At 46.7% G+C, this 12,505-nt stretch overlaps 1 protein-coding gene and 1 long non-coding RNA gene across 2 annotated transcripts in view; one reads left to right on the forward strand and one right to left on the reverse strand.

Moving 5' to 3' along the window:
• The window catches only part of LOC135057974 (probable G-protein coupled receptor 142), a 124,771-nt gene that overhangs the window by 43,407 nt on the left and 68,859 nt on the right, over positions 1-12,505 (reverse strand). The gene's annotated exons all lie outside the window — the stretch shown is intronic.
• LOC135057975 (uncharacterized) lies at positions 7,491-8,043 on the forward strand. Its single transcript, XR_010244501.1, has 3 exons — positions 7,491-7,582; positions 7,662-7,758; positions 7,988-8,043. It is a non-coding gene; the product is annotated as an uncharacterized LOC135057975 (long non-coding RNA).

The raw sequence follows: 12,505 nt of genomic DNA on the forward strand, positions 1-12,505 counted from the left end.
AAAACTTTTGAATTGGTATCCCGCTCAGTGTGGTGGCCTGGTCTTTCTAAAGACATTAAAGAGTTTGTTTTTTCGTGTCAGGTCTGTGCACAGCATAAAGTTCCCCGTTCTTTGCCTATTGGTCAACTTATGCCATTGAATGTTCCTCTTAGACCATGGTCGCATATCTCCATGGATTTTGTGGTGGATCTCCCTCTGTCAGCTGGATGCACAGTCATATGGGTGGTAGTGGACCGTTTTAGTAAGATGGCTCATTTTATTGGTCTTCCCCGATTGCCATCTGCCCAGGGATTGGCAGTCTTGTTCCTCCGTCATGTTTTCAGACTCCATGGGTTACCCACTGATATTGTTTCTGACAGGGGTCCACAATTCATTGCACAGTTTTGGAAGTCTTTTTGTGCTTCGTTAAAAATGAAATTATCATTAACCTCCGGTTATCATCCACAATCAAATGGACAGACTGAGCGAGTGAACCAATCCTTAAAACAATATTTGCGTTTGTACTCGGCCAAACTCCAAAATGACTGGTCTGAGTTTCTTCCATTGGCAGAGTTTGCTTATAATAATGCCTGTCATTCCTCCACCAATGTGTCTCCATTTTTTGCAGTTTTTGGTTTCCACCCCAGAGCTAATTCATTTTTCCAACATTCCTCTGTCTCCTCTCTGGCCCTGACCTCTCATCTTAAACTTATTTGGAAAAAAGTGCACATAGCTCTCAGAAAAGCAGCTTTTAAGGAAAAAGAGTTTTCGGACAGGTTCCGGCGGCCGTGCACTTTTAGAGTAGGAGACAGGGTGTGGCTGTCGACTCGCAATATCAAACTTCGAGAAACCTCAGCCAGATTGGGTCCTAGATTTATTGGACCATTTCTCATTATCAAAAAAGTCAATCCAGTTGCTTTCCGGTTACAGCTACCAAAAACGTTACGAATCGGAAATACCTTCCATTGCTCTTTGCTCAAACCATATGTTTCATCTAGCAGATTTCCTCGTAAAAAACCTCAGGGGAGATCACCAGTTAATGTACAGGGTCAGCAGGAGTTCGTGGTTGAGAAGGTTCTCGATTCCAAGCTGTCCCGGGGTCGGCTTTATTTTTTGGTGCATTGGAAAGGTTATGGTCCTGAGGAAAGGTCGTGGGTCCTAGATGAGGACCTTCATGCCCCAAGGCTCAAAAGGGCATTTTTTCAAGAATTTCCTCAGAAACCTGGCTTTAGGGGTTCCTTGACCCCTCCTCAAGGGGGGGGTACTGTTAGGCGCCGAGGGTCCGCTCGTCAGTGCGGCCGGCGCCTAGCAACGGGGACGCCACTGTCGGATCGTGTTCCCCGTTGCTGGGTCTAAGTTTATATCATCACTGGTTTCCTGGCTGTGTAGCATGCAGCTGCACGGCATGTTGTAATTATCACTCATCTGTTTCCCTGGCCATGCAGCTTGTCAGCTGCATGGCATTTAATCCAATCAGCCTCCAAACAGCTGATTGGAAGACTCTCTGTTAAAAGCACTCCCAGGACTCCTCACAGACGCCGGTGATAGCTTCCTGTTTGCCTGATTCTGCTGCAGAGAGAGTTCCCAGTCCCGGTCTGTTCGTTTGTTCCTGTTCTCAGTGATCCAGTACTCGGAAGTTACCATCTGTTCCTGGAGTCTGACCGAGCACCTTTAACATCTGGTGGTGTTCGTGAGTCACGGCGCAGCCGTGTGTTGCGGCTTGTCCGCTACTATTTATTATTGTGTTTATTTTGAGTTCTGGAGCTTTGCGGAGGATTCCGCTTCCACAAGATCCACTCTGGTGTCCAGCGGTGCCGGATAGGAGTGTCGGATCCGTGGATCCTTGGTTGTCCTTTTCCCTGGCGGCTAGTCCGCACATACCTTTTGATTTAGTTAAGTTAGCTTGTAACCCCTGGCTTGGTTGCTTAGTCAGAGGGCCCCTTGTTATCACCCTGTCTCGGACTTCCCCTTGTCTCCCATTAAGACCTGCGGGGGCATCGGGGTTGGGCAGACATAATCCGCCCTTCGAACGCGGCTGCCATGGGCTCAAGCAACCATAGTCTCGCAGGGGATTTCTGATAACACGGGCGAGACAACGGAGTTAGGGCGCCAGGGGTTACTAGGCTCTCCAGCTCCCACAACCTGTATCTCATTCCTGTACTCAGATCTCTGCCATAAGATCTTCTCCAGTCTGGAGTACAGGAATCGTAACAATAGGGTAACAAAACCAACACAGAGTGAACAGAGAAGCCCAGAGGCTAAGAAACTGGGTGTCTCCCTAGTATTAGAAATGCTCAGATGGAAAAAGCAAGATGTTGTGTTTTAATACGTAGAGAACCCGAAATGCTGTTGCTAAGGGCAACAGCAAAACCCTAAAGGGTTACCAACGGGTGTGGCAGTAAACTCCTTGGTCAGAGATGGAATAATAGACACAAGGAGAGTCTCCACAATCCTAATTCTCACTTGCAGGGCCCAGGTACAGCTTACTGCCACTAAACTGACACATGGACACCCTGCACAGTGAGAGAGGATTAAGCAGGCAGGTCTGAAAGTACAGCCACAAACCTGCTGGGTTCACAGAATATCAAAAGAACCTCAGCAGGCTAAACGACTGACTCCAGTCTTACTGCTAGGTCTGGATTGGCAGAGTGTAGTACCAAATCCCCAGGCCTATTTGCAGTAAGCAACAACAAATACAAAGCTACACAGTACTGGCTAACTTTCAGGAACTGACTAACCAACAAAGATTCAGCAGCATCTGCTTAACCTGAGAAGAGGCCTTATAAAGCAGGTGCTGTCCACGCCCCCCTCAGACCTCACAGACTGTGAGCACAAAAACCAGCACCGGATCCCCTGCCTGTAACCACTGCACAGCAAAAGACCCGAACCGGAGTATCAGCTGCGCTCAGGTTACTCCGCTAGCACTTGTCTCCCGGTTGCCATGACGACGTGGCAGCACAGGGCAGGAGACCCTAACACATAGACAGCCATCAGTGACAGGAGGAAGGGGAGAAGCACAGAGCATGCACAGCCATCAGTGACAGGAGGAAGGGGAGAAGCACAGAGCATAGACAGCCATCAGTGACAGGAGCAAGGGGAGGAGCACAGAGCATGCACAGCCATCAGTGACAGAGGGAAGGGGAGGAGCACAGATCATGCACAGCCATCAGTGACAGAGGGAAGGGGAGGAGCACAGAGCATGCACAGCCATCAATGACAGGGGAAGGGGAGGAGCACAGAGCATAGACAGCCATCAGTGACAGGAGCAAGGGGAGGAGCACAGAGCATAAACAGCCATCAGTGACAGAGGGAAGGGGAGGAGCACAGATCATGCACAGCCATCAGTGACAGGGGGAAGGGGAGGAGCACAGAGCATGCACAGCCATCAATGACAGGGGAAAGGGGAAGAGCACAGAGCATGCACAGCCATCAGTGACAGGAGGAAGAGGAGGAGCACAGAGCATAGACAGCCATTAGTGACAGGAGCAAGGGGAGGAGCACAGAGCATGCACAGCCATCAGTGACAGGAGGAAGAGGAGAAGCACAGAGCATAGACAGCCATCAGTGACAGGAGGAAGGGGAGAAGCACAGAGCATAGACAGCCATCAGTGACAGGGGGAAGTGGAGGAGCACAGAGCATGCACAGCCATCAATGACAGGGGGAAGGGGAGGAGCACAGAGCATAGACAGCCATCAGTGACAGGAGCAAGGGGAGAAGCACAGAGCATAGACAACCATCAGTGACAGGGGGAAGGGGAGGACCACAGTGCATAGACAGCCATCAGTGACAGGAGCAAGGGGAGGAGCACAGAGAATAGACAGCCATCAGTGACAGGAGCAAGGGGAGGAGCACAGAGCATGCACAGCCATCAGTGACAGGAGCAAGGGGAGGAGCACAGAGCATAAACAGCCATCAGTGACAGGGGAAGGGGAGGAGCACAGAACATAGACAGCCATCAGTGACAGGAGCAAGGGGAGGAGCACAGAGCATAGACAGCCATCAGTGATAGGAGCAAGGGGAGGAGCACAGAGCATGCACAGCCATCAGTGACAGGAGCAAGGGGAGAAGCACAGAGCATAGACAGCCATCAGTGACAGGGGGAAGGGGAGGACCACAGTGCATAGACAGCCATCAGTGACAGGAGCAAGGGGAGGAGCACAGAGCATAAACAGCCATCAGTGACAGGGGGAAGGGGAGGAGCACAGAACATAGACAGCCATCAGTGACAGGAGCAAGGGGAGGAGCACAGAGCATAGACAGCCATCAGTGACAGGAGCAAGGGGAGGAGCACAGAGCATGCACAGCCATCAGTGACAGGAGCAAGGGGAGGAGCACAGAGCATAGACAGCCATCAGTGACAGGGGGAAGGGGAGGAGCACAGAGCATGCACAGCCATCAATGACAGGGGGAAGGGGAGGAGCACAGAGCATAGACAGCCATCAGTGACAGGGGGAAGGGGAGGAGCACAGATCATGCACAGCCATCAGTGACAGGGGGAAGGGGAGGAGCACAGAGCATGCACACCCATCAGTGACAGGGGGAAGGGGAGAAGCACAGAGCATGCACAGCCACCAGTGACAGGAGGAAGGGTAAGAGGACAGAGCATGCACAGCCACCAGTGACAGGGGGAAGGGGAGGAGCACAGAGCATACACACCCATCAGTGACAGGGGGAAGGGGAGGAGCACAGAGAATGCACAGCCATCAGTGACAGGAGGAAGAGGAGGAGCACAGAGCATAGACAGCCATCAGTGACAGGAGCAAGGGGAGGAGCACAGAGCATATACAGCCATCAGTGACAGGAGCAAGGGGAGGAGCACAGAGCATAGACAGCCATCAGTGACAGGAGCAAGGGGAGGAGCACAGAGCATAGACAGCCATCAGTGACAGGAGCAAGGGGAGGAGCACAGAGCATAGACAGCCATCAGTGACAGGGGGAAGGGGAGGAGCACAGAGCATAGACAGCCATCAGTGACAGAAGGAAGGGAAGGAGCACAGATCATGCACAGCCATCAGTGACAGAAGGAAGGGAAGGAGAACAGAGCAGAGACAGCCATCAGTGACAGGGGGAAGGGGAGGAGCACAGAGCATGCACAGAAATCAGTGACAGAGGTAAGGGATGGAGCACAGAGCATGCACAGAAATCAGTGACAGAGGGAAGGGGAGGATCACAGAGCATGCACAGCCATCATTGACAGGGGGAAGGGGAGAAGCACAGAGCATGCACAGCCACCATTGACAGGGGGAAGGGGAGAAGCACAGAGCATGCACAGCCATCAGTGACAGGGGGAAGGGGAGGAGCACAGAGCATGCACAGAAATCAGTGACAGAGGGAAGGGGAGGAGCACAGAGCATGCACAGGCATCAGTGACAGGAGCAAGGGGAGGAGCACAGAGCATGCACAGCCATCATTGACAGGGGGAAGGGGAGAAGCACAGAGCATGCACAGCCATCAGTGACAGGGGGAAGGGGAGGAGCACAGAGCATGCACAGAAATCAGTGACAGGGGGAAGGGGAGGAGCACAGAGCATGCACATAAATCAGTGACAGGGGGAAGGGGAGGAGCACAGAGCATGCACAGAAATCAGTGACAGGAGGAAGAGGAGGAGTACAGAGCATGCACAGCCATCAGTGACAGGGGAAGGGGAGGAGAACAGAGCATGCACAGCCACCAATGACAGGGTGAAGGGGAGGAGCACAGAGCATGCACAGGCATCAGTGACAGGAGGAAGAGGAGGAGCACAGAGCATGCACAGCCACCATTGACAGGGGGAAGGGGAGAAGCACAGAGCATGCACAGCCATCAGTGACAGGGGAAGGGGAGAAGCACAGAGCATAGACAGCCATCAGTGACAGGGGAAGGGGAGAAGCACAGAGCATGCACAGCCATCAGTGACAGGGGAAGGGGAAGAGCACAGAGCATAGACAGCCATCAGTGACAGGGGAAGGGGAGAAGCACAGAGCATGCACAGCCATCAGTGACAGGGGAAGGGGAGGAGCACAGAGCATGCACAGCCATTAATGACAGGGGGAAGGGGAGGAGCACAAAGCATAGACTCTTCTACCCTCTCATGCTGTCAATTCCTTGTCCTGATCACGAAAGGAACATAGACACGGGATGCAGTTATGTGTCACATTACCGACGGCTACATCTCGACCCCCTCTAAATCATGACAGTCGGAATGCCGAATAGCAGGGACTATTCACACTTGTGGGTGTCCATGATACCCATAGGGGGTGTCGAAGTTGGAAAATATTACAGTACACACATCACGTACAAACACCACATAGATGGCCTCCGTGCGCGTACTTATTCGGCCGTGCGTGCACATATTCGCAATTTGCATATGGTCGCTCCCACGGTCCTGCGTATTAGCGCGTGGTATGAGTAATTACTGTGGAATTTGTACTCACATGGAAAAGCCGCAAAGACATATCATATATCTAATCCATATATTGCATAAATCACCCACTGTCTGCTTTCTCTTCTAATAGCATGAAGATGGGTAACACATAAATTATACTCCCAGAGACTCAAATACAATGGCCTTATTCACAAAAAGCTTTGAAAGGCAAATACCTTTGTTTACCCCTATTATTTTAGAACAGCCCAGTATCTGTCGAAGACAATAAATACTGGATTGTCATTGTCTTATCTGAAGACAAGACAAACAAGAAAGACAATATCCAGGAACCTAGGTTGGCTGAAGAGAAACTCAATTAGCAATAGCTAACAAAATTACAAACTAGACATTTAGAAATCTGAGGTAATAACATTCATAGTCTAAACTCTTGGAGATATATATATATATATATATATATATATATATATAAACAAGAGGGTTCTGCACTCTCATCAAAGTTCCTAATGGTGGGTGCTCCCGACAGACGAAATGTCCGCAAATGTAGACGAGAATTCCACGTGGTGGAGGGTGCACTCTCACTGTGTGTGAATGTCCATATAATCACAGCTCTGCAACCAAACCACTGCTGTAATCAAAGGATATCTCTATTATAAACGTGTATCAGAATCAAATGTATACATCAAACCTTGTTACCACATAAATACCTATGGGTCTGGAAAGGTTTGCACAAGACTACACCTGGATAAGGCATTCTCCCACTCAGGGTCAACAGCTGCAGGATCTCAAAAAGGACATTCAGCCACTGTGATTACACATATACTCTGTTTAAACAATGTGCATCCGAGGCATAGAAATATATATCAAAAAAGCCATAATCAACACCGGGGGCCAGAAACAGGAAGTCCCGTGCGTTCCACTGATTAAGTTTGATGTTTGTATAATCCTATAATCTTTTGATTTGGGTTTATTTATTGTTTGTAGCTATGGATTTGATGTGGGAGAATGCTTAACCCAGGGGCTGCCCTATGTGTATCCTCTTGGACCTATAGGTATTTATCGATCGTTGATTATGGCTTTTTTGATATATATTTCTATGCCTCAGATGCACATTGTTTAAACAGAGTATATGTGTAATCACAGTGGCTGAATGTCCTTTTTGAGATCCTGAAGCTGTTGACCCTGAGTGGGAGAATGCCTTATCCAGGTGTAGTCTTGTGTACACCTTTCCAGACCCATAGGTATTTATGTGGTAACAAGGTTTGATATATACATTTGATTCTGATACACGTTTATAATAGAGATATCCTTTGATTACAGCAGTGGTTTGGTTGCAGAGCTGTGATTATATGGACATTCTCCACACTTGGTATACAGCAGTTCAGACATGCAGCCCCATTGGAATGTGCTGATAGAGGTGAGGAGGGGTAGGCCTTGCATGCATTTTAAGACCAGTGGTGAACACAGGGTGTTATTTTATTCCTCCTTGTAGTCTCACTACTCTGCCACCTGTTTTTGGTATATGAGTTCCTTTTTTCTAAATCTGGTATTATGTAGTAGTTTATGTTGATACAAGCATTGTCGCTAATATTGTTATATATTGGGACCTGGGAGGCTCAGTCATGTTTATGTTCTATTTTTTCTAGATATACTTTTAATTATTCGGCTTCATTATATTATGATTGGATTTGATGATTCATGTTTGGCCCTTCTTGAAAAAGATCCTGGTTTTTGGATCGAAACGTCGAAACCTTTGAGGCTACAATAAAAATTTTCTATTGAAGAAATGTGTGGACTTTATACACAGTGAGAGTGCACCCTCCACCATATGGAATTCTCGTCTATATATATATATATATATATATATATATGATTCCTAACAAATTGTAATAGCAGGTGTGTATGTGTATATATATATATATATATATATATATATATGTGTGTGTGTGTGTGTGTGTGTGTGTGTGTGTATATATATAGATATATATGGATATATGGATATCTTGAGGATGGAAATAGATAATCATATCATGTGTGGGATCATATTGTTCAGAGTCACGTAAACATTAATCTGGTAGGAATAAGAATATTATCATATATTACAAAATTAAGTTATTAATAATATCAGATTTATGTATGATTAATGTGATAGGTTTAACTGGTCATGGGGTGGGAACTCAGATGCAAACAACAGAAATCACATCTCAAGTCTTAGCCATCGCCCACATCTTGAGCTGACCAATGATCTCCAGTGCACAGGATATGTCCCACCCCCGAACCAATGGAAGAAGATCACACAGTGTCTATTGTATTATGTTTTGATCCACTGTATAAGAAGCCAGCTGCATGCCAGGTCACTATCACAGACTCTGAAGGTCATCTACCTTGATGACTGAGGACCAGACTGGGAAGCGCAGGCGAAACTAAAACGTATGTATCATTGACTGTAGCCATTTTTCTATTGTATTGTATTGTTTATATTGTAACCCCCTGCAAGTAAAGAACCATTGGTGGGTTAGACCCCAACATAGTTTTGAATTACAATTGGTGTTGTGTCCCATTTCCTTGCTAAGGTTTAAAGTGTATTTACAGCCACTTGGGCTGCTGCATTGTGCTAACAGCGTATACGCCTGTGTACGCAAACTGTGTAGTCACTACGCCCTTTTGGCGTACGTACGCAGAGTGCGTACACTGCACGATCTTGTGTACGAAAGGTTTGTGAACAAAATAAGGGTGAAAGATTAATTACAGTGGCCGCAGCGGCTCAATATTAAAGTGTATTAAGTGTGTTTAAAGTATAGCTTTAAGTCCTGTATGTAAACCGACATTTACAATTGGGGGCTTGGATCCTGTTTTCACATGCTCACAGCCTAACAGGTCATAGCAGACTTAATCTAGCAGCAAAGGGTAGAAAGTTATCCTTCATAACCTTTTCCTGGTCGGTGGGTGTTCTGAAACCCCTATTTGTGTGATGTTAGATTGCGTCTGCTCTGTCTGGTCTGCAGAGGTGCTGATAGAACCCGTAAAACAGGAAAAAAGCTATTTAAAAATCGGTGAACTTTTTTGGGTGCCAAAAGCGTACACAAAGGGCACCGATACTTTGCATACCCTCTCACATTGTTGCCGCAAGATTTAGATTTGTTTAGATCTGTGTGAAATCGGATACATTTGTTGCTATATAGTTAAATTTGAAATAAAAGTATTTAAGGAAGTAAATATAAATCACAACATGCAGGTCTGGCCCTGTCGTAAAGGGTTACACAGAACAAGCGGGGATTGTGTTTGTGAGTGATTATAGTTAGCATTGCTCACATTTATAGAGGTTGTGGGATTTGTTTTTATTGCGGACGCACGGTTTTGTACACGTGGCTCGGACAAAGTACAGGACCGCGCACGCAGCGTAAAAGACATGCACGGACCTGTGTTTACGCAAAGTGCGTAAGAGTGCGGACGCTAAGTACAAATTACACAATAGTTTCGTTCAGTTAAAAGGGGGACAGTAGCCATGCTACAATAGCACATAACTATCCGGTTTCAAAAGCAGATTAGTAGAAAACTTTTGTTTAAACTGTATTTCCTCTGGGGGAAAAGCTGCCAATCAGAGCATGTGGAAATTTTCTGTACAGAAAAACAAAGTGTATTTGAGTGAGTGAAAGTAGGAGTGAATGTATTGAACCCCGTGGAATTCGGGATCCCGTAGTTTGGTACACCAAGTGAGTGGAGGCTTGGCGGCGTGAGGCGGCTGACTCACGTTAGTATAGATTGGAATACGTAAGTTGTGAGGAAACTTACACCGGAGCTTGGTAGGGAACTGTGAACTTGGTGACCCATATAGTTTTTTTGATACGCTCCGGCTGAGGTTTCGCAGCTTGTGATTCGATTCCAGTGGTCGTAGGGCGGATAGGTAACAAGTACCTATATGCTGTGCGATTGGACCGCATGTTTGTGGGTGCGATACATAGCGCAACTTGATACCCCTTTTACGAGCTTTTGCGTAAAATCAAGGTATCATTATCGCTGTATAGAGCATACGCAAGCGTGATTTGTGTACAAGTGCATAAAGGGAGTTTTCGCTGGTCTCTCTCAGGAAATCTCCAATGACAAATATTTACTGGAAAAGGTAAGTCACTCCTAAAAACTTCCAGTATATATAGGTCAAAGTAGGGGCCCTAAATTGGGTACATCGCCTTCGCTATCGACAGTGTATGGTAGTACCGGCAAACGTGGGCAGGAGTGGGTGAATGCGCTCGGAGAACTTTCACTGTCGGCTTATATTGAGTATTTTGGTGTTTGTGGGAAAAGGCCCACAATTATGGGAGCCAGTTGCTCAACTAAGAGACGTATGGTAGCCAGGGTTCAGGCAGAAAAGTCACGGCCCAAGGGATCCGCGAGGTTTATAATGGGTGAGGAATATGGTCCACACGCTGAAGTTTATTGTGACGAATGAGTACGTATGGCTGACAACGATATGGTATCATTCCCTAAGGTGGGCAGCTTTGAACCAGATGTACTGCAGAATGTAGGCAGTAAAATATGTCTGATTAAATCCAGAAAACAAAGGATTAGACATAACGAGTGTTTAAATCTGTGGCAACAAGAGGGGGAGGTGCAAAGGGAACAAACTCGCAAAGCAAGTTCCAAACCTAGCAGGAATGAGGGCACGGACACACCATTATCGACACAGGTCGAGAGGGAAGAGATGGCTACAGTCAATGGTATATCTGTAAATGATAGTAGAATGCAAGAGAAATGTATTAACCCTAATTTTTGCAAGTTGTATCCTATTTTGAAGTCTCTCCAAGGTCATAGGTCACAGGAAGATGAAGGACCCAGCCAAATCGCAGCTCTCATTCATGCAGTCTCCTTGCAGAAACTCAGGTAGGGCCTGTCCATCCAGATAGAGCAATAACAATATTCCCCACTGAAAGAACTGGTGAGGTCACAGCTACCGGTAAGTGTGAGACGGGTCATTGAACAGAGACAACAACACCTTACAGTAAACAGATTAGGAATGGAATGGTAGGATTACATCCTGTCTTGGAAATAGTAACTCCCAATGGGGGAACCGATAGTAAGGGAGAAATCCTCACCAGGAATAATGCAATGTATTGCCCGTGGTCCAGAGCTGAGCTGCGGTCAATCATTTCAGAATTCCCCGATTCCCGGAAGCATTTAGCCAGATGTCAGAAGTTTATCAGAGATCTGGGTAATGCTCATGAACCAGCTAACAAAGATTGGCGGATATTTTTGAAAGCGTGCCTACCCCCTAATATTGACACCCAAAAATGTATCACTGATTGTAGATTAGAGTCGGATAGTTCTATGACTGACGGAAACAATCAGGAGAATGTGGAATGAATTAACAGGCAACTAGAGTTGTATTTCCCCACTACTGTTAAGTGGAGAAGAATTTTCTCCATAAAACAGAGGAAAAATGAAATGGCATCTGAATATTTCCATCGGGCTCTGCAAATAATGGAGAGATACATTGAGGTATCGGATATAGGGAACGATGCAAATTACAGGGAAGTGGCTGTCTCTGTGCTAATGGACGGGCTCAATAAGACAGTAAGGGACAGAGTACAAACATCTTTGCCTAATTGGAGAGGGGTCACAGTAGCTTGTCTTAGAGAGTGTGCAATTAAACAGCACAAGAATATGGCTAGGCGCAGGGAACAACAGGAGGATAAACTGATGACAATAAGTCTACAGGCTCTGACAGGAAAGCCCCATCAGCCCAAACCCCAGATGCCTGGTGGTACATCACGAACAAGAATATGTTACATTTGTAGAAATAAAGGGCATTTTGCCAGAGATTGTAAGAGTAGTAGAACACATAGTCAATATAGACCCCTTGACAGAGAAAACAAGCCACATTATTAAACACATAGACGGGATCAAGGGACATATAGTAAGGAATCACGAGCCATATAGAAAACACAAATTCGGTTAATGGGAAGAACGGAATAAATGCAACTTTACCCTTTTGACAAAACTTGCTGGGGTTAAGATGAGGCCTCTAAACTTTTGCTTCTTTCTCTAGCAGAAATGGCCCCTGGTTAACTTAACAGGAGTTTTGTTAGATATGGTATACATATAGCGTGCTCCCGCCCAGGAAGTACAAAGTATGTTAGACACCCACGAAGACTAATGTTACATTTCAC

This window comes from Pseudophryne corroboree, chromosome 3, assembly GCF_028390025.1.
Source record: "Pseudophryne corroboree isolate aPseCor3 chromosome 3, aPseCor3.hap2, whole genome shotgun sequence".
In the NCBI taxonomy this organism is placed as follows: Eukaryota; Metazoa; Chordata; class Amphibia; order Anura; family Myobatrachidae; genus Pseudophryne; species Pseudophryne corroboree.